The 21134-nt window shown below is 40.9% G+C and overlaps 1 protein-coding gene across 1 annotated transcript in view; it reads left to right on the top strand.

Annotated features, from left to right (window-relative positions):
* VRK3 (VRK serine/threonine kinase 3) overlaps nt 1-21134 on the top strand; it is a 1531785-nt gene that overhangs the window by 1354221 nt on the left and 156430 nt on the right. The gene's annotated exons all lie outside the window — the stretch shown is intronic.

Here is a 21134-nt window from a genome sequence, read left to right as displayed (position 1 = left end):
AGACTATTTCAAAGTGGATAGGTCACTGCATTCGTTTCTGATACTGTCAGCATGGCAAACCTGTGCCTAAGGGCATGAGGCCACATTCAACCAGAGCTGCAGCCACTTCTGCAGCCTTTCTCAGGGGAGTACCAACCAAGGACATTTTGGACGCTGCTTCTTGGAGTTCAGTGCATACCTTTACAAAACATTACAGTCTGCCTCTTTACTCTAAATCCAGGGCAGGCTTTGCCACTGCAGTTCTTCAGGGCCTCATAGCCGCTCCTAATGCTGTTTAGCTCCAGCCCCCCAACCATAGCTTTGGGACTCAACTCAAATGTAATGACTGCAACAGTGAAACACGAAGAACATAGTACAGTTGTTTACACTTACCATAAATGTAGATGTTCGAGTGTATTCACTGTTGCAGTCCAGGTTACCCACCCTCCATCCCCATTATTTTTACTGGAACTTATCTTTACTTCTCTAATCTATGCAACCTAGGTGGTATATTTGCTTATAGATGAAGGTAAAACTTATTTTGGTGCATATATGTTTTATTTACATATTTTTAGCCTACCTTTTTGGGGACACCTGACATCTGGGGCAAGAAAAACTAAATAAAATGGTGTCTGCTGCATCTTTTATACCCCTGACGACCTGACGTCAGGGAAGAGGCGACAACAACTGACGCAGGACCCAAGACTTTGGAATTCAGGCCGACTGAGGGCAACTTGCCAGCAGGATGTATCTGGCATGGCTTAGTTGTAAGTCACTTTGTCTATGGTGTGCAGGGTCTTGGGTTTAAGCCTTGCAGGCACTGTTTATGCTAACTTTACCCCTCTCTCACCCCCTAGAGGGCCCATCTCTATAGCGGAAGAATGCAAAGTTCCTATAATCACGGCTGCACAGGTAAAAAAAAACACTCTCCAAAGCCAAGAACACAGCAACCATGGGACCTGACAGTATCCCAGGCTGCGTTCTACACGAACAACAGAATGAACTGGCACCCTACCTAAGTACCATGTTCAATCATAGCCTCGCCTCAGGCTTTGTACCCACTGAATGGCGCACCGCGACGGTTATCCCACTCCACAAAGGTGGAGCCACAACGGACCCCAGGAACTACCGCCCCATTAGCCTGACGAGCCTGGTCTGCAAGGCCATGGAACGTATCATCCTGGAACTCGTAAACAAAGACATTGGTAATCTCCAAACTCTGGACCCTACCCAGTTTGGATTTGTAAAAGGCAGATCATGTCTCCTAAACCGGATTGACTTCTTTGAAGCAGTCACCAAAGCCATAGATGAGGGTAAAATGGTTCACACAGCTTAGCTAGATCTCGCCAAGGCTTTCGATACCATCCCCCACTCTGGAATTATAGATAAGCTCACTAAACTAGGTATAAATCCCTATGTCACAAGATGGGGTTGCCAACTGGCTCATGGATAGAACCCACACTGTGAAAGTAGTGGATTCCAAATCCGACTTCAGACCAGTGACAAGTGGAGTACCACAGGGTTCAGTCCTGGGTCCTCTCCTGTTTGGTATCTACTTCTCTGAAGTGCAGGCTAACACAGAAGGTCTTTGGCTAACAAAGTCTGCAGATGACTGCAAACTAGGAGCCATAATCGAAACTCCTAACGATGTGGACAAACTACAAAAGGGCCTCACTGAGACAGATACCTGGTGTCAAAGCCATGGCCTGAAGCTCAATGCCAAAAAGTGTATTGTCATCCCCTTTGGTAAAAACTCTGTACCCATGAACTACCACATAGCTGGTAGTCTACTTAATGCCGAAAATGTGATGAGACCTTGGGACACAGGTGGACAGTAGTCTCTCCTTTGATAATCACATCGCCACAGTGGTCAGGAAATCCTTCTACGTGGCTCATCTCATCACAAAAGGATTCTCATCCAGATAAAAAGAGGTCATTGTTCCCCTCTACTCATCACTCATTAGACCCATTATAGAGTACAATGCCCCTTTTGGTATTGTACCTCACAAGACATCTACAACAACTGGAAAGACCACAGAAATACCTCACAAAGAGGATTACTGGCCTCAAACAGATGCCCTATGCAGACGGTCTCAAAAAACTACAGCTTTACTCCATCACATATCGCCTACTCGGGGGCGATCTCTGCCTAACATACAAAGCTATGTCAAACCCAGAGCTGTTGGGCATGCTGCACTTAAAGAAATCCCAATCCCTCCGAGCTACATGCTCTAGGGACCTAAACCTTGTCACCACAATAAACAGAACATGCTGGAGGGATAGATTCCTGTCTCAGAGACTTCCCATACTCTGGAACAGACTACCTATCTATGTCAAACAGAGCTCCTCATTAGCACTCTTCAAGAAAAATCGTGATGATTGGATGGGAAATGGGAAATTCACCCCAGGGATCACTTCTGTGGCTCTGCTCGACAGGGGCACAAGAAAATAATTTTCTTGGGTGGCGAAAGCCAGGGTACATTTTTTGGCTAGGCTTATATAGGCCCTAGGGCCAATAGCCTAGTACCTACCTATGAACCTATAAATGTAATGACTGCAACAGTGAATATACTCGAACTTCTACATTTATGGTAAGTGTACACAACTGTACCTTGCGTGGCTTTGACTGGAAAAACTCAGGAAGAACTGCTGAAACATAGCTATTTTTTTCTAGAAGAAGAAAAGGTTTTCCTAGGGTTGAGTCCAGTAAATATCCCAGAAGACTCGGTCTGTGAGAATGAATGAGAGAGGACATCTAAAATTTGATTTGGAACCCCATTTTGATTTGAACGTTTTGAGAAATTGACAAACACTACTGACAACTGGAAAAAGAGTTTGCAAATGTAAGATAATTACCCAAGTTTGGAAAAGTGTGAATGCCTTGAAGTCTGCATTGACTGGAGTCAGACACTTTGTAAATATCCTTAGTGCATTAGACAGTACAAAGGGTAAAACACAACAATTAATGTAAGCCAAACACAACAAATCTTAAATGCCTGTAGTGTTGTGCAATGGGAATGTGAGAATAAATAATCTTCATATCCAGCTTTACCATGAAAGCCGAAGAGGGGACTGAGGTACAAGAGACTGAAGAGAACATTTTGAACTTGGGATATTGGTTCATATAGAAAAGATCCAACACAGGCACCCCAGGATCCTTCAGAATTAGGAACTAGGAAACCAGAATAGAAACTCTTTGCCTAGAAGACCAGGGAGTACAGGTTATATGACTTCCTGAGACAGTTGTGGTACAGGGTGGGATGAAATAGAAAAGTCTGATTCCCTGGACAAGGGTGGATTGCCTGGAGCACAGGAAGGGATTCCCATTGCCAAGTGCAACCCTTCTGTATTATTCTCAAAACCCAGCTGTTTGAAACTGTCTGATGCCAAAATGGAAGCTGAAGTCTGAGGGACATTGAAAGGTTGCCAGATGGAGATGAGTGGGGGAGAACTGGGGCAGGCAAATAGTCATGCTGACTGGGAGGGTTGTTTTGGCTTTTAGAGACTTTTCCTTTCTTTTTAGAGCCCTTTTGCCATTGCATTTTAAAAATCTGTTTTCCAGTTCTCTGCTGTTTGGAAAACCATTGAAAATGCCAAATGGCTTCCAATCCAACAAAGATGTCAATTTCTGCTTGCCTGTCTGGTATTCCAACTTCTAAACCGTCAAGCTGTTTCTTACCTGACAGCCAAACTAACTAGGCCTGCCCCCAGTTATAACCTCAGAAACCACAGCAGTTCTGCTCCCAAACTACAAGCTCCACTGCACAGAAACAGGCTGCGTTCTAAATGAACTACAGAACAAACTGGCACCCCACCTAAGTACCATGTTCAGTCATAGCCTCACCTCAGGCTATGTGCCCACTGAATGGTGCACAGCAACGGTTATCCCACTCCACAAAGGGGTAGCCACCACGGACCCCGGAAACTACCGCCCCATTAGTATGACGAGCCTGGTCTGCAAGGCTATGGAACGTATCATCATGGAACTTATAAACAATGACATTGGTAATCTCCAAACTCTGGACCCCACCCAGTTCAGGTTTATAAAAGGCAGATCATGTCTCCTAAACCTGATAGATTTCTTTGAAGTGGTCACCAAAGCCGTAGATGAGGATAAGGTGGTTCACACAGCCTATCTAGATCTCGCCAAGGCTTTTGACACAGTCCCCCCCCACTCTGGAAGTATAGATAAACTCACTAAACTAGGCATAAATACCTATGCCACAAGATGGGTTGCCTACTGGCTCACTGAATGAACCCCCACTGTGAAAGTAGCAGACTCCAAATCCAACTTCAGACCAGTGGCAAGGGAGTACCACAGGGTTCAGTCCTGGGTCCTCTCCTGTTTGGTATCTACTTCTCTGAAGTACAGGCTAACACAGAAGGGCTTTGGCTAATGAAGTTCGCAGATGACTGCAAACTAGGAGTCCTAATCAAAACTCCAAAAGATGGTGGACATCCTACAAAAGGGCCTCGCTGAGATAGATGCATGGTGTCAAAGCCATGGCCTCAAGCTCAACGCCAAAAGTGCATTGTCATCCCTTTTGGTAAAAACTCTGTACCCATGAACTACCACATAGGCGATAGTCTACTTAACACCGAAAGTGTGATAAGAGACCTTGGGACACAGGTGGACAGTAGTCTCTCCTTTGATAATCACATAGCCACAGTAGTCAGGAAATCCTTCTACATGGCACACCTCATCACAAAAGTTTCTCATCCAGGAAAAAAAGAGGTCATTGTTCCCCGCTACTCGTCATTCATTAGACCCATTATAGAGTACAATGCCCCTTTTGGTATGTACCTCACAAGACATCTACAAGAACTGGAAAGGCCACAGAAATACCTCACAAAGAGGATTACCGGCCTCAAACAGATGCCCTACACAGACCATCTCAAAAAACTGCAGCTTTATTCCGTTGCATATCACCTACTCAGAGGCGATCTCTGCCTAACACACAATGCTATGTCTAACCCAGAGCTTTTTGACATGCTCCACTTAAAGAAATCCCAATCCCTCTGAGCTACATGCTCTAGGGACCTAAACATTGTCACCACAATAAACAGAACATGCTGGAGGGATAGATTCCTGTCCCAGAGACTTCCCATACTCTGGAACAAACTACCTATCTCTATCAAACAAAGCTTCTCATTAGCATTCTTCAAGAAAAATCTTGACGATTGGATGGGAGATAAGAAATTCACCCCAGGGATCACTTCTGTGGCTCTGCTCAACAGTTGCACAGGAAAATAATTTTCTTGGGTGGCGAAAGCCAGGGTACCTTTTGGCTAGGCTTATATAGGCCCTAGGGACAATAGCCTAGTCCCTACCTATGAAACTGTTTTTCTACTCTAGCTCCCATGCTATGGGCCACCTTATAGAGTTAACCTCCTACTCTTATTTCGCACCCCAAATTAAAGCTCACTTAAAGTAGCAGCCAAATAGTGCCGACCTTCTGACAGCATTAACTGACCAGACTGAATCCTGTCTGCTTCTTCTTCTCCCTTTCCTTTTCCTGACGCTTAGCCATGAAGATCCCTTGATAAGTGTACATACCAATTAATACAGTGAATATAAAGTGGGTTTGAACACTTATGCAACCAGCTTATTGTATGTTTATTTTTTATATTTTTCCCCAAACAGATTTGTTTTTCAGTTGAATTGTACAGGTTATAGGTTACATTAAAGGTGGGAAAAGTTTTGAAATGGTTTATTGTGGTCTCATTTTTTATATCACAAAAACCTGGCATTTTAACAGGGGTGTGTACACTTTTTTTATTCACTGTACCTGTATATATCCAGTACCGTACTTCTAACTCTTAAATATTGTGCTTCCTCCTGCTGTATTTATCTCTGTTTCTCTTACTTAGACTTATAAAGGTTCAGTTTTCTGTATTTTGCTGTGTTTGCCACTTGTCTGGGCTGAGACTCTTCTCTGTCCCTTTTAAAATATCAAATAAATAAATATATAAATTGCCTATTGGAAAAGGAAGTTGAGGAGGGAGAATTAGTATTTGTGTTGAAGTTGGAGAGCTGAAAATTTGTGTGACTTCTTGAATCAGTTTTCACCTTTCATTACACTTCTTAAGCACCTCAGCTACCGAAGGACCAAACAACCCTTTTTGTCCAAGGGAGAATTTAAAATTTCAGATTATGCAACCTCAGGAAGATTTTAAGAATGAAGCCAGTCAAGTCTCCTAAAAACTGAGCCAGAAATAACAGCTGTAGAACAAGACTCCACCTCATATATTGACTTTAAAACATGTTGTCACCTGGGAAACAGGTGTCACAGAAGTAGTTAATGAACTTGCTACCTCAGACAAAGGAAGACTAATCACTAACTGCTACATATTCTCAAAGGATAACAGTAAAAACTGTTAACATACTAGTTTGGCAGTTCACTATCATAAAAGTTAAAGTACTGGAAGAGTACATTTTCTTCCCTAACTTTTCCATTGCTTTCCCATCCTTGTCAGAGGGAATGGGATTAACAGCAGAAACCTGTTTAGCAGCTGCAAATTTTAAGAGTGAAATAATGTACAGTTGTGTAAGTAAACATAACATCACAGTAGGTGTTTGAATGAACAATGCTACAGTAGCCATAGCTGTGTATAGATTATATCCTGCCAAGGATATAATAGCTGGCTGGTTTCCAGTGCTTCAGGGCACCTTCCACGAGCATAAACTGTCAGTCAGCTTGAGCAGAGCTGACTAAAAGACAGGTTTAGTTGCTAAGCCCATCAGAGCTTTCATGTCAACAGAGAGATAAAGGATGAGTACCGAAAGGACAGTGCTAGGAACAACAAAAAATAAGTGCCCCCAACCTGGCATAAACAATACACCAAAAACATGGGGAATAGACACAGGGAATGACTACTGCAGCAGTAATCATTCAAACATCTACTGGTATGGTAAGTTTACATACGCAAACTCCTCAGACGAAAAACAAACCAGGAAAAATGCAAAAAGTGCTGAGAATTGCACCAGGATACTCCAACACACGAATGCAACAAATATAAAACGCTGTTCTTGAAGCAAAGGAAGTTTATTTAACGAAACACAGTACTTGTAAAGCGCCTTTCGTCCCACTAAATAGTGGGACGACTTCAGACAAACAAATGTTCTCAACTGCTGTTAAGGTCATCAATAAATATAAAATATAAAATAACTTGTGACCTATAAAAATGATGAGTATAAATATAATCATCCACAAACTTAGCCATTACTAAGTTGGCATACATGGGGGCAAAGGCTGCCTCCATAGCTGTGCCGTGTAATTGGTGAAAAATATCACCATTAAATATAAAAAAAATATTCTTCAAACAAAAGGACACAAAGTCTATCAAAATATGTGACATAGGAGAGTCCCCTAGAAAATAAAACAAAGCTTGGATGCCTGTATGATGTTTTATATTAACATAACGACTTTTGACATCCAGACATAGCGAAAACATTTTGTTATTCTAAGTCTTCCCCTTAATTTTGCTCAAAAAGTCGTGGCTGTCTCTAATATAGGAAGCTGTACTGATAACATACTTTTTCAATTGTTCATGTAATAAGATCCTAATATTTTTTTAAAAATATCTTTGTGCAGAGACTATATAGGTCGACCACCAAGGTTAACAATGCCTTTATGTGACTTTGTAGACAATAAAATACTGCTATAGAGCTGTTGTTGACATTACATTTCTTTTCCACAACCTTGACTGTGAAATAGCCCAACCGCAGGCCTTTTTTAAAAGAAGCTGATATTCTTTAATTGCTTCAAAATATGCAAAATTATCACATTTCTCATAAACTTCCATATTATTTAAGTGTGCATAACACATGTCTAAATATTGAGTGTAGTATATAATTACTATCTGGTTCCCCTTATCTGATGGTTTAACCACCAATCTTCTATCATTACCAAACTCTGATAGGGCTAACCACTGCTGCTTAATTAAATTAAAACACACTCCAAATATGTTGTTCACACATTTCCAATACAATTGTTCCACCTCAAAATTTAAAGTGGAAATATGTCCTTGTATAGTACTATTCAAAAAAGAGGGAATAAAATAACTGAACTGAAATACCATCAGTATTGAGCTTACAGTAAGCATTAACATCACCACCAAACAAGTCTTCCTGTGACGAATAACATAAATGAAACGATTCATTAATGTTATCAGGTTCATTCATAGCACAATCATTATCATGTTTAAAATAGTACATTAAATGTAACGTTCTACTAAACGAAAAAAATTCACTTTTAAGTGTATGTAATCTAGGTAGAGCAGTTGGTTTAAATTTATGTCCTAAATGTAACACAGATGTAACATCAGAAATATCACAATATCACCCTTGTGTTATTGAAGTTGAGGTAATATATCACAAGATGTGCTGTTTGAAAAGGTGAATATTCTGAGACCACTGAACTGCAAGTGTCCATTGAAGAATTTGCATGTGGTAATGAGTCATGGGAACCATTAATATGAAAGAAGCCATAAGACCTAGCAGACATAGTATCAGTTGTTCTGGACGGTGAGGGTTATGTAACACCCGTAAGGTTGTTTGCTGTAGAAAACAAACTCTGTGATGTAGAAGATTGACAGTTTGAAGGGTGGTATCAAGATAGCATCTGATAAACTCTGTCCGTTATGTTGGAAGTATCTGACACCTGGGACAATTTACTGAAATACCTAGATCCAGTAAATATTGGAGGAGAAGGTTCAGATGACATACCAGAATATGCCTGGATGTAGCAGGTAGGCGCCAGTTATCTAGGTAGGGGAAAGCAAGTGTGCCACCACTACAACCAGTATCTTGGTGAACACCCTGGGGGCTGTGGTAAGACCGAACGGCAAGACTCTGAACTGGAAATTATTGGCTCCCAGCCAGAAATGGAGAAATCTTCTGGACTTAAAAAGGCCCTTGTGGTTGTTAGCCTAGTAAACACCTATGAACCTATGACTGCTTCTTTATCCTCGCATGATGATAAGCTTCCGGGAGATCTTTAGCGTATATCCAGTCGTCCTTCTTCAGAAGAGGCAAAATGGATTGAATTGTGACCATCTGAAATTTTGTCTGTTTCATGAACTGGTTAAGATGACCGATCCAAAACTGGTTTTAGAGCCCGTTTTCTTTGAAACTAAAAATAACCTTGAGTAGACTCTGGATCTTAATTGGTTTTTGGGAGCCGGTTGGATAACACTTTTTTTCCTAGCTGCTCAGAAATTTCTTGTTCTGCTGGTTCCCACTGACTGGGTGGAACATCGGGAATCACCTTCCTTTTTAGTGGAGGACAAGAAAACAGAATAGAATAGGCTGTAGAAATTATATTTGTACCCACTTGTCCCTTGTCAATTTTAGCCAGGGTTAGGGGCAGAGATAAGTGTCCTCCAGCTGCCTCCAGAGTGCAACAATTGTGCACACCTTCAGGGACGCTGATGGAGCCTGTCAGTAAAAGGACCACTGAAGCCCTGATTGTGTGGTCTGCCTCTGCCTCTTGGGCAAGGTCTGCTCCACCTCTGCCACACAGCTGTCTCTTACCAAGATGATTTTGGTAAGAGCTCTGTAACTTGTGAAACCACATCTTTGTTTTGCGGCCCTCTGGTTCCTGTAGTAGGACCTTTGAGGGGAGGAAAAATTAATGATAAAAGCAGAGAAAGTCTTACCATCCTGTTAACTCTTGGTCAAAGTATCTTGAACTTTGGGCTCAAAAAGTGTGGAGCCATCGTAAGGGGCATTGATGCAGGATGTCTTAAAGCTTTCCGCAAAACCACAAGCACACATCCAGGCATGTCATCTGACTGTAAGACCTGTGCATGCCACTCTGTCTGAGCCATTAGAAATGAGATGCATGATTACGTTCGAGATTGATTGCAGAGTTGAAAGCTAGAAGTCCATAGTCTTTTGGATGTCCACTGGAATAACTCCAGAAAGAGACTTGGAAATTTCTTTGGTCACGTCCCTCTGAAACCTGATAACATGAGCAAGATAGTTCATTGACCTGAGAGCAAAGGTCGCTGACGAGTGTGTTCATTTCTCAAATCTGTCCAATGCCCTAGACTTCCGTTTAGGGGGATGGATAGAGGAAATCTCCTCAGATAATTACTTCATTGTAGCTATTGCTACAGCCATGGCTCCCACTGGGTGACCTTTACTCCAATGCTTTCTGTACGTGGGAGCTTGTAAAATTCCGACTTGCTTTTTGGAAATGAGCTGCACCATGTCAGGGTCCTTTCAAGCCCATTATGCCATAAGATTAACCAATGGATTAACAGGTTGTACCACCCAAGATGAATTTGAAATGGAACCAAAGGCTTCTAGAACTACAGATTCATCAGGAGACTGATCCTCAGTGGACCAACCCCCTCTCTGTTTCATAAGTGCTAGAATTTCACCAAAGGTGATGTCTCCAAGGAAGACATGGGTGAACCCTCTTCTTCATCCTAATCTGCATTTTCCACGACTGACTCTTGGGAGAAATTCATGTGCTCTCACTTGCATGTCAGTTTCTTGTGTATCAATTCTGTTCGGGAGGCTCAGAATAGGACTGGGAGCTGACATAGTAAGTAGTTCCGACTGTGGTGATGACTTCCCTTGCTTGACAGGATGAGTGGTAAGTGGTGTTGCAGGATCCATTTGGGTTTTGTTGGAACTGAGTGCCAAGAAAGTGCCTTCTGTTTGGGTAAGTCCAAAACCCTTTCAACCACCTCGAAAGCCAAACCTGCCACTGAAGATCTCTCCAGATCTAAGCAAATGAAAGAAACTATTCCTGGCATCCCTGGCCCTGTGGAAGACCTGGGATCTGAGTTATCTAGTGCTGAGGCTCTTGAGGAAAGAGAGGTTTGCCTGAAAGTCTTGGTATTGAACTCTTTCCGGAGGTCGACACCAACACTGCAGCTTCAAGTCCCTTCCTGATCCCAAGGCATCGGAGTCAAGAGGGATAGGGAGGCTGTCAGCTTCTAAGTTGAAGAGATTGCTGGCACCTAAGGAGGCATTTTGCAATGGGTTGGATCCAGAACTGTTAAAGTCAGAGGATGGGACTACCAAAGGCGAAAGGAGTGGAGGTGTAGGGTGACCAAAGGTGAGTACGTTCCCTGGGGGACAGTACCAACAAATCCCAAAGTCTGTGTCCTCAAAAACTTTCTCATCATCCTGTAGATGTACTCTATCAAGCTCCAAAATGATAAGGTAGACAAAGCCACTGAAGAAGGTTTTGAGTGTCTGTTTTCTTGTAAGATTGGAGAATACAGTCTGGGGCTTACCAGTTCCAGTGAAGGCCGAGGGGGAGTATGGTCGGGACCGGGAAGCTGTCAGTTCCAATCTAGCTGACTAAGTTGTGGGCCCAAATAAACAGATCCAAAGACCTTTTAGAAACAGAAGTATGGTTGTCTTTGTCCTTTTCTTTAAGTTTATCTTTTTTTTCTCCTTGTCCTTCTCCTTATCTGAAGCCTTGTCCAGAGAACAATCCGTGCCTTGCTTTTTAGAAGGAGAGGAGGAAGGGGAGGGTCCAGAAGTTGCAGTCCCTGTATACAGAGGGAGAAGTCCCACCAGTTTGTCTTGGCATGCTTTTAAAGCTCTGGCAGTAAAGGATGCTCACAGAGTGCATTATGTGTCCAAATGGGCAATGCCTAGATAATAAACACACAAAATGTGAGGATTTTGAGGGGGCAGTTTGTGCCCACACTCTGAACATTTCTTAAAGGCTTGAGATTCAGCCATGATGAAACCTGGAGGAGGATAGAAAAACACTAACCACAAATATAACCATATATTTTGAAAGTACAGTATTATGAAATGTTTTAATGTCTATAAAACAGTAACAGCTGGAGTACGTTAAAGCCAACACTACTCAAAAGTGAAAACACTAATCTAAGAATAACTCTAAACTATATCAACACACCACTAAGCTGTGATTGTGAAGCTAATACTAAAGCTAGAGGGAGACTAGTCTTCCAGTAGGGGAGGAGTAAAGATATTCAGCTGTCTAAGTATATACTATTTACCTATTCAGCATAAAATTATCTAACATTTTCAAAAAAACTTTCTAGAAAAAGGACATGAGCCCTCAAAAATATTTCTAGAAACTTCAGGTGGCAAGTGAGATCTGAGGTGTTGCAGAGCAGTATAGGGAATTATGGGTAGGGGAGGAGTCAGAGCTCTGGAACCCTGAAAGCTTCAGATTACGTGCCGAGATTATATTTGACGTCCCATATGTTTGAACTGGATGAAAATAGACAGGTTCCTATCGAATTGTTGACAGCTTAGGTTGTCGAATGCTAAATCATCGACACCTAAGCGTTGAACACTTACAATAGCGAACGGCCACATCATCGAATTCTTTCCCCAATATAGAGCGATCTTGGAGTTGGTGTATTTAGTTAGGGGGGTGTGGGGGGCGAAGCCCTCCACTATGTTTGGGTGTGTTTTATTTTGTTTATGGACGGCCACCCAAATTCTTTCCTGAGGAAAGAATTCGATGATGTGGCCATTCGCTATTTTAAGCGTTCGCTTAGGTGTCGATGATTTAGCATTCAACAACCTAAGCTGTCAATGTTATGATATAGACACAAATAGACAACATTGGATCTAAATGTTTAGCAGCAAGTAGGATTAACTAAAGCTATAGCTGCTGGGTCAGGTATGGGAAGACTGTATAAAACCTTAAAAGACTGAGGAGCTTTATTCATCCTATTTGTGCCTTTTTTTAAGGACAGCAGACTGACTGACAGAACTAGGGGAATGGGTGACTGTTCAAGAAATTCCTTTTATAACGGCTCATAGTATTTTCTGAAGGACTGATGAACCTCAGTGTTCTCCACTGAAAATACTGGCACATTCTGGAAACAGTCTCGAAAAAGAAAAAACTCAGAATCTGAGCTCTCCTCTGAGTCTGAATCAGAAAACTGAGGAGAAAGCCCAGTACCTGTCCCTTCATCTTCTTGGCCAGGTTCAGAATCTTGAGTCTCTTCAGGGAAAGAGGTGTCCCTCTTTCTTTTATTAGAATCAACCATATAAGAAGGATCAGTGGCCTGAATTAAACCTTGAGCCAGATACAGTAAACTATGTAAGGATATTTGAGGAGGAGGAGATACATGTTTAGTTTTCTTTTTTTTTTTTTGACAGGAAAAATGGGACAAACGGTGTTATTAATGGTAACAGCTTCCCCAGGGATGGGCACAATATTCTGACAAAACAGGATAGCCCTCCCTGTTTGCTCTGCCTGGATGGACAATAGCAGCTTTGCCTCGCCCATTGATGGGATTCCAACAGCTGCTCTGGACTTGGCTTATCCGTGGTCCATAGTGGCTGTAGGTGCTACACCAGAGGCATCCAGTATAAAAGATGAGTGGTCTGAGGAACAAGCTATGGCTACAGCAGAGTCACCCACCTGTGGCTGACGCAAATTGCTGTCTTGCTGCAGTGGCAAAGGCTGTTTGCTTAACCTTTTCTTTTTGTGGCTAAAAGAGTAAGGAACCATGGGACTGATAGTTTGTTCCATAGTCAAGCCCAAAATGGTGGCGCTTTCATGGGAAAAGCAAGTAAAAATAAAAAGCCAGTAGAACTTTAAGTCTTGAAAAGTCACTTTTTTTCCTCCAAATAAACACAGTAAAAACACTTTAAAACACTTTGCCAGACACTAAAAAAGTAAAATAAGTACAGTTTATCCATAGAAATAAATGTTTTTAAATTACTTAAAAAAATAAATAAATAAATAACTTTAAACCGACAGAAAAAAAGAGCGCTCCCATTTAGAAGTACAGTGAACTCTTGTGACAGTCTGTTAAGACATACACTCCTAGTTTAAAAATAAGTTTCCTTAACAGGAAAGCATAATAAAATAGCAATTTTGTAAAGGCATAGGGTTTTCCCTCAAAAGGAAATGATCTGCCCAGAAAAGAAACAGCAGACACCTGCTGTTAATCCTTGAAAGCCTGCAAAAGAGCATACTGTTTGTCGGTGAGAAAGCTCTGAAGGGCTTTGGGCCCAAACCTTTTTAGTCAGCATAGCTTTAGATGATTGACAGTTTGGGTGCGTGGAAGGTGCTCTGAATCCTTTGGAATCTGTCTGTTATATCCTTGGTAAGATATAACCCATATAGTTAAGGCTACTGCAGCAGTGGTCAATATGATGAACATCTGCTGGATCTGCTTTTGGTTTAGAAAACCATTACTTGTATGTCTGGGTTAAGTTATATAACCTACTTGACTTCTTGGAAACGGAAGGTTGACTGTCGAGCAAAACTGTCGAGTAAAGTACCAGCACTGAGGAAAACATTCTGTAAAGCAGGCAATATAGAAGGGATAGTTGCAGTTTTTGGCATTTGTAATTGTAGTAAATCATAACACTGCTTCTGTACGATAGGAGTTTCATTCTATTCCCACTGAAAGACTTCTTTCAACTTTGATAATGTGTCAGAAAAAGGTATCTCTTCAGGAGGGAATTCTGATGGGATACTTTCCTCAAAACCAGAGTCTTCAGATTTTGAAGAAATTCCTGACACACAGCCATCTCTCTGTAATGTCTGCTATTCTGACTGAATACTCATGTCAGAAAAAGGAGGAACTTTTTTCCTTTTAGTTTTTGAAGAATCCATAAACAACAAAAAGGCAGAAATAAGCTCCTTTGCAAATTCCAGTAAATCTTCCTTGCCCAGGGAAATAGTGACAGAAGTCTGGTAAGTTTTCTCACTAAGCAGACTTTCCCTGACCACTGACTAACCCTTACAAGTCATATCATCCCATGTTTAATGTCACTACTCCTGTTAGGTGAAAACCTTTCACCACCCCCTTTCCCTAATTCCAACAACAGTGGATGTTCTTCGTGTTTCACTGTTGCAGTCATCACATTTGGGTTATCTGCTTGCAGGCAGCCCTCAGTCGGCCTGATTATCAAAGTCTTGCGTCCTGCGTTGGTTGCTGTCTCATCCTCCATGACGTCAGGTAGTCAGGGGTATAAAGCATGCAGCCGATACCATTACATCACTTTTTCTTGCCTTGTGGTGGCCGAAGCAGAAGCAGTTCGCAAGTGCCAGTCGTCCGACTCCTAAATGTTCGGTTTTGAGTTTCAGATCCGAAGTCTTCAACTAAGCTAAGTACCCCATTGGGGATCCTTTTTCTTGCTCCAAACCGATGTCAGTAAAAGTTAACAATTGTATTTCTTGTGGAAAGCAAATACCTCATAAAAATTTTCATTCATACTGCATTCCTTGCCTAGGCCCAGACCACGACATATCTCGCTGTTGGTTTTGTGCCTTATTCAAACCTCATACTATTCGTTGTCTGTTCATTTTCGCATCTAAATATTTTGGTACTCTGTTCAATTATCAAGAAATGGCTTCAGTAAGCCATCCGAATACCGACAATCCGAAAAACCGCAAATATAAAGACAGAGACAGACCGCATAGGTCCAAACCTGCCTACAACGCTTCTCCTAAGGTAGTCACCAGTTCGCCGGTACTCATGGAGTCACTTTCGCAGCCCCTGATACCCACTACTTCAGATTCGCAGGCCTCTACTGAGACCCATTTGGAGTCCAGTATGCTGCAAGTTGCTTCTTCAATTGTGGAACCTGCGGATGTCCGAGGGTGTATTCAGGCCTACTGATTTGCATATTAAACTGACGCCATCTTCTTCTTCAAGGCCTAAAACTCGATCTATGCCTAGAAAACAAATGCCCAGACCACATGGTCAGGCTCCTATGCCTAAAAAACAAATGATAAGAATGGCTGAATACCTTACTACTTTAATCAGGGGAAGCCACCCTTCTCCCTCTAAGAGACCTAGGACTGATTTTCCTTCGGAGTCTTCTGATCAGGATTCTGAAATTTCTGTTTTCTCTGATGACCAGGAGTTGCCCTTATCTACCTATGAGGATTCGATGCAGAGGACTCAATTTCCTCTGCTTCCCCTCCAGAGGATTTCTCTTTTGGTGAAATCTTGCATACTCTTAGGGAGCATTTCCGCTGGGAAAGCCAGGATTACTCTGACTCCAAAAAGAGGCTTAGGGAATTCTTACTCCTACCTCAACACAGGCCTTTAGCCATCCCTCCTGTACTGGACATTGTAGATGATGCCTTCTGGAAATCTAGCCTGGCCCCTGACACTTTACCTCCTGCTTCCAGAAAGCCTGACCAGTATTACAGGGTACCTGACTCTCACAAGTTCCTCTTTAAAAATCCTACTGCGGATCCTGAGACCATTTCACAGGGACCCAAGGGCATTAAGACTACTACTGCCAAAAACCCTACCCCCTCTGATAGAGATTCCAGGGCCCTGGATAGATGGGGTAAGAAGGTATACACTTATGCAGCTTTGACCATTAGGGCCTTAAACTGCCAGTTTCATATGTTAAAGCATCAGCAACATATTTTTGGATTACTTAAACAGAAAATAATGTTAATTCCTGACTGTGCTGAAAATAAAGAATTACAGGATTGAATGCATTCTGCTGAACAAGTTGGAAAACATACTTTGCAGCGTGGTTTTGATTCATTAGAGGCATCTTGCAGGGCTACTGTCACTGGGTCTGTACTTAGAGGGCATGGTTGGCTTAAGGAACAATCTTTGCCAGATCAGGTTAAAGCTAAATTATTGGATGCTCCCTTAAACCAAGACCGCTTGTTTGGCAACAATGCAGAAGAAGTATTTAAAAAGATGGAGAAAAAAGCTAAATCTGTGCAAACTATTAAAGATTTCCTGCAGGCACAGCCTGCCAGATTTAGCAGGCATTGGCCTTCTAAGAATTGGTCCTTTCCTGCCACTTCCAGGCCTTCTCAGTCCAAGTTAAAGTGGTTGAGCAAAAAAAGTGCCAGTACTGCTGACTGAAAATCAGTTGTTGACATATTACAAACTTTTTTTATGTGCGGGATTGCAGAATAGGAGTAGGGAATTTCCTTTTCCACACTGTTGTATAATCTTAGAGTTGGTATGTATAATTTATGGGGTGGTGGTGCAGAGGGGATTGCCCCTTGCATATAATGTTTACTGCATTTCTTATTTGTTTTTCATATTTTTCATTTTTAGGTTTAGTGTTTTTCATTTCTGATTTTGTGATACACACCCAAAAATATTTGGATCAATATTATAATAGTGTTTTGCATTTAAAAAAAAACACCAGTTACTGTGTTCAGTGAAGTTGGACATCTTGTGTGTTCAGCCTAACATTTTGGAGAACTGAATGCTGTATGTGATACAGGTATTGTGAAAATGGCATATGTTTTGCTATTAAGGCTTTACAGCATTGTTAATATCAATGTATTATGTAACTTTTGTTTAAATATTGCTGCTTTTTAAAAAGAAGTAATGTATATTACATAAATTCCTGCATGCTGGGCTAATGGATTGCTATGAGACAAACTATGTAATTTAGTCTTGTATAAAAGGAGGATTTTTATAAGCTGTGGCAGATGCATGGGGGGGAGGGTGTCATTGCCGTATGTACTACATTAATTGCAGTCTCAAGTAGGAGGCTCATTTTCCTGGACTGCAGTTCAATTGAAGATAGCTTAGTGCCAGAATCCACAGGTTGCGAAGCTATTGAGAATCTTTATAATCATGTGCCTGGAGTGGTATGATGTTGGTGTGGACCATGTTCATTTGGAGCTTGCAATACATTCATTTTAGCTGGACCAAAAGTTGAATTTGTACATGTATTTGAATTTTTGCTTGAATGGCAGAGAAACCTGTACATATATTTTTTGTGTGGGTGAAACTATATTTTTTCATTGCATGCTTTGCAACCTTAGATTAAGGTGATGCAAACAGAAGCTGCATTTTCAAGTACTTCTGTGTCTAGTGTATTTAAAATACCACATCTGGTGTCAGCAGTAGGCACAAGCAGTGGTACTGTGTGTCAGCTATTTGTATCCCTAATTCCTGCTGCAAAAGAGTGCTTTGCTGTTTTTGCTAATAGCCTGCAAAATCAAAAAGTTAGTGTTCCTCATACTATGGTGAAGACAAGAATGTCATTTTTCCTTTTAATTTGAAAGTGACTGTTTGTACTGCTTGACAACTAAAGACAAGAGTCTTGGAAAGAAATTTGAAGATTCCTAGAGCTGTTTTTCCTCCCTTTACAAAGAAATTGTGTGTGTACATGTGCTATATTCCAGACTAGTGAATGAAGAGAAGTAACCATGAACTTGACTTTATAAGTCTGTTACAGTTACTTAACTGTTCGCAGTACCAAAGTAAACCATGTGGAAAATCATTGAAACATTAGTTCAGAAAAGGATGGTCGCATACCAGCATTTTGTGAGCTTACATGAGCAAGTGAAATGTATTACCTATTAGTCCCAAGGCTGTACCACCCTTAAAGAAGCTGCTTAAGGAAGACGATATGGAGTTAAACTTTGTTACTTTTGACTTGTGTGTAGTACAAGAGAACTGGAGTATAAATGAATGGGCAGAAACTTCTTTTTTCATGCTGACTTGGAGATGCTTTAAAGGTTAACATGGCTATGGGAGTACAGTTTACTTAGATTTTAATAAACTGAAAAAAAAAGAAAGAAATTGTCCAGAGCAGCTGTTACTTCTCAATTACAAGCAGTTAAATTTCACTGTTGGACTTTTAATACCTGTAAGACATTTAGAGCTCAAATGCATGATCTTAAATATTGTTAAAGATAAGCAACACGAGTGATTGAAAGCATCTAAGAATTGTATGTAGCTCAGTGCTAAAAGAACTGCCACAACAACAGTCCTATGAGTCACTTTTGGAAAGATGGAAGTTTTCTTAGTTGTCTTGAATTGTTATTAGTGACATCTGAAATAAATGTCATCTTTTTGCTAGTTTGCGTGTAAATGAAAAGTTTTAATTGACTTTTCTTTATTTACAGATGATAGATGGAAGGCATAGAGTGTTTTATCTGGTGGGTTCCTGGAATAATACTTGGGACAGATGCCTGGATCTAACATTCAAGGAGTAAGAGCTAGATAATTTATAGTCAATTATTTTTAGGGCCCAGCTGTCAGCCTCCCATGACCAGTTGGTTAATATTTTCCCCATGTTAGCTAAGAGCTGATAGGCCCATTTGTTCCCAATGAAATGAGCTGGTCACAGAAGGCCTTCTTTCAGACAGCCATATTGTGATTTTACACCAAGACGCTTTGATCCTTGTGGTGGTTGGCTGCACAGAATACTGAGCTTCAGTACATCCACACTGTTGCACATGCCTGGCTGCAGCTACAACCTCCTCTGCTTGATATGCCTTCATTACATCCCGATAGCTGCTGGCTTCTGTCATATAGTGTAATACTCAGCTACTACTGAGAGTACAATATTAGAACTAGCCACCTGCCCCAAGACAAGACAATAACGACTCACTCCCATCTGGCTCCTCCAGTGCCCAAGTCTTCAAACTAGGATTGTCTGAGTTGTAGTCAGGTTTGGGGCCAGGCAAGAATTGCAGAATTTGACGGTGGGTTCATGGTGTCACAGTTGCTATAGATAACATAGTAGATATATATTTCATTATTACCAGGTCAAGTACAGCTGTAGGAAGTTTATATAAAAATTGTTCCAAAACTTCTTTAGGCATTAGCTGATACACTTACTGCACTTCTGACTGAAATATTTAAAGAATCACTGGAGAGTGGTTCACTACTAAATGGCTAGAAAATGGATGCAACAGTTCCACTCTGCTCTGGGTTGGGAGGGGGCATACTTTGAACAGCATTGGCTGTTATGATGATGATGAAGTTTCTTAAAGACATTCTTGTGGTCTTTATGGAATAGGATGAACTCCAGGATATTAACTAACTATGTGTTGGGAAGAAGAATTATCAGGCATATTTGATATATTCTGTGATTGGGTTACAGCACAAACTGAAAATCTTTAGGCTTTGTTGATTTAATACTGTAAGACCTTTGGTTCAGTACAGTGTAGGAAGCTCTTCAGTTACCTGTAATGATGTGTTTGCAGATTATAAGTTGCTGAGATGGATAAAGGTATGGTTACACAAAAGGACACATTGATATTTGGAAATGGTATGGTGCCTAAAGAAAATAGAGTAATGAAACATGTAATTGTATTATTTTATTCCTGTCATGACATGAAATGTCTGAATCTGTCTGTAGGTGACACAAGATAGAAACTGTGGTGGATGATAGAATAAGGTTATTTAGCAACTTAATGAAAATACATTATTTGACAGAAATTTGTTAATGGAAAAGCAAAGCAAATAAGTACAGTGCTTTATCTAGGATATTACATCCACAGTTTGGAATATAGTTAGTGAAACTGATTCTTACAGAACAGGATAACAAGATTTCTGTATTATCAGGCACAGCCTGAGAATGCTGCTTTTAAGGCTAACAAGATAATAGCATGTATCATGAGGTGGGTATACTCAAGGGACTGGAAACTTTTTACCACTTTATAATGCTCTGGCAAGACCACATTTGGGGTATTGTGAATAGTTTCAGAGACTTTAAAAGGATGGGGGGATATTTATGTGTTGGAGAGGGACCTAAAAAAGGTCACAAGCAATTAAAGAAATGGAGTGATTTAATGCACATTTTGCATATCTTTAGATTTATTAATTTGTGAGGAAAAATAATTGGAAGAGAATATCAGATAGAAAGAAAGGGTTTTAATTATAGTTTGGGCATAAAGAAGAACTTTTTACAGCAATGATAGTAGATTTTTTTTTTTTTTTTTTGAAATGGTAGATATTTGACCCTGTATGCTGACATGGCTGTCTTCAGTGTAAATATGCTGAGGCATTCAGAAGAACTTGGGATAAGTGGGGAAATAAAAAGTAAAATAGTAATAAGGGCTGAGGTACTAATTCTGAGTCAGGACATATAGCTAGCCCATTATTATTACTGTAACCACACATGTAGTTATGTTTAATCTTATATTAGTTCTTAAAATTATATCATTTAGCAGTAACCCATGCCTGAGTGTGGGTATCACAGGATTTACACATAGTTGGCATGATTTCATCACGAGGGAGAAGCTCTAGTAATGAAATGAAGCCAGCCATAGGTAAATCCTGTGATACCCACATCCAGGAGTGGGTTATTGCTATTGTACAGTAACATTACTTAAGAAAGAAATTTGTTACCTTTCTTAAGTAATGCATTTGTGTAATGGCACTGTAGTGTTTCCTCCATGTTCTTCTTCCATGTTTACTGATGTACTGCTCATGTGTATGGGACT

The sequence above is a fragment of the Protopterus annectens genome, chromosome 16.part0 (genome assembly GCF_019279795.1).
Source record: "Protopterus annectens isolate FY-2018-M chromosome 16.part0, PAN1.0, whole genome shotgun sequence".
In the NCBI taxonomy this organism is placed as follows: Eukaryota; Metazoa; Chordata; order Ceratodontiformes; family Protopteridae; genus Protopterus; species Protopterus annectens.
This window is presented reverse-complemented; position numbering and strand designations above follow the sequence as displayed.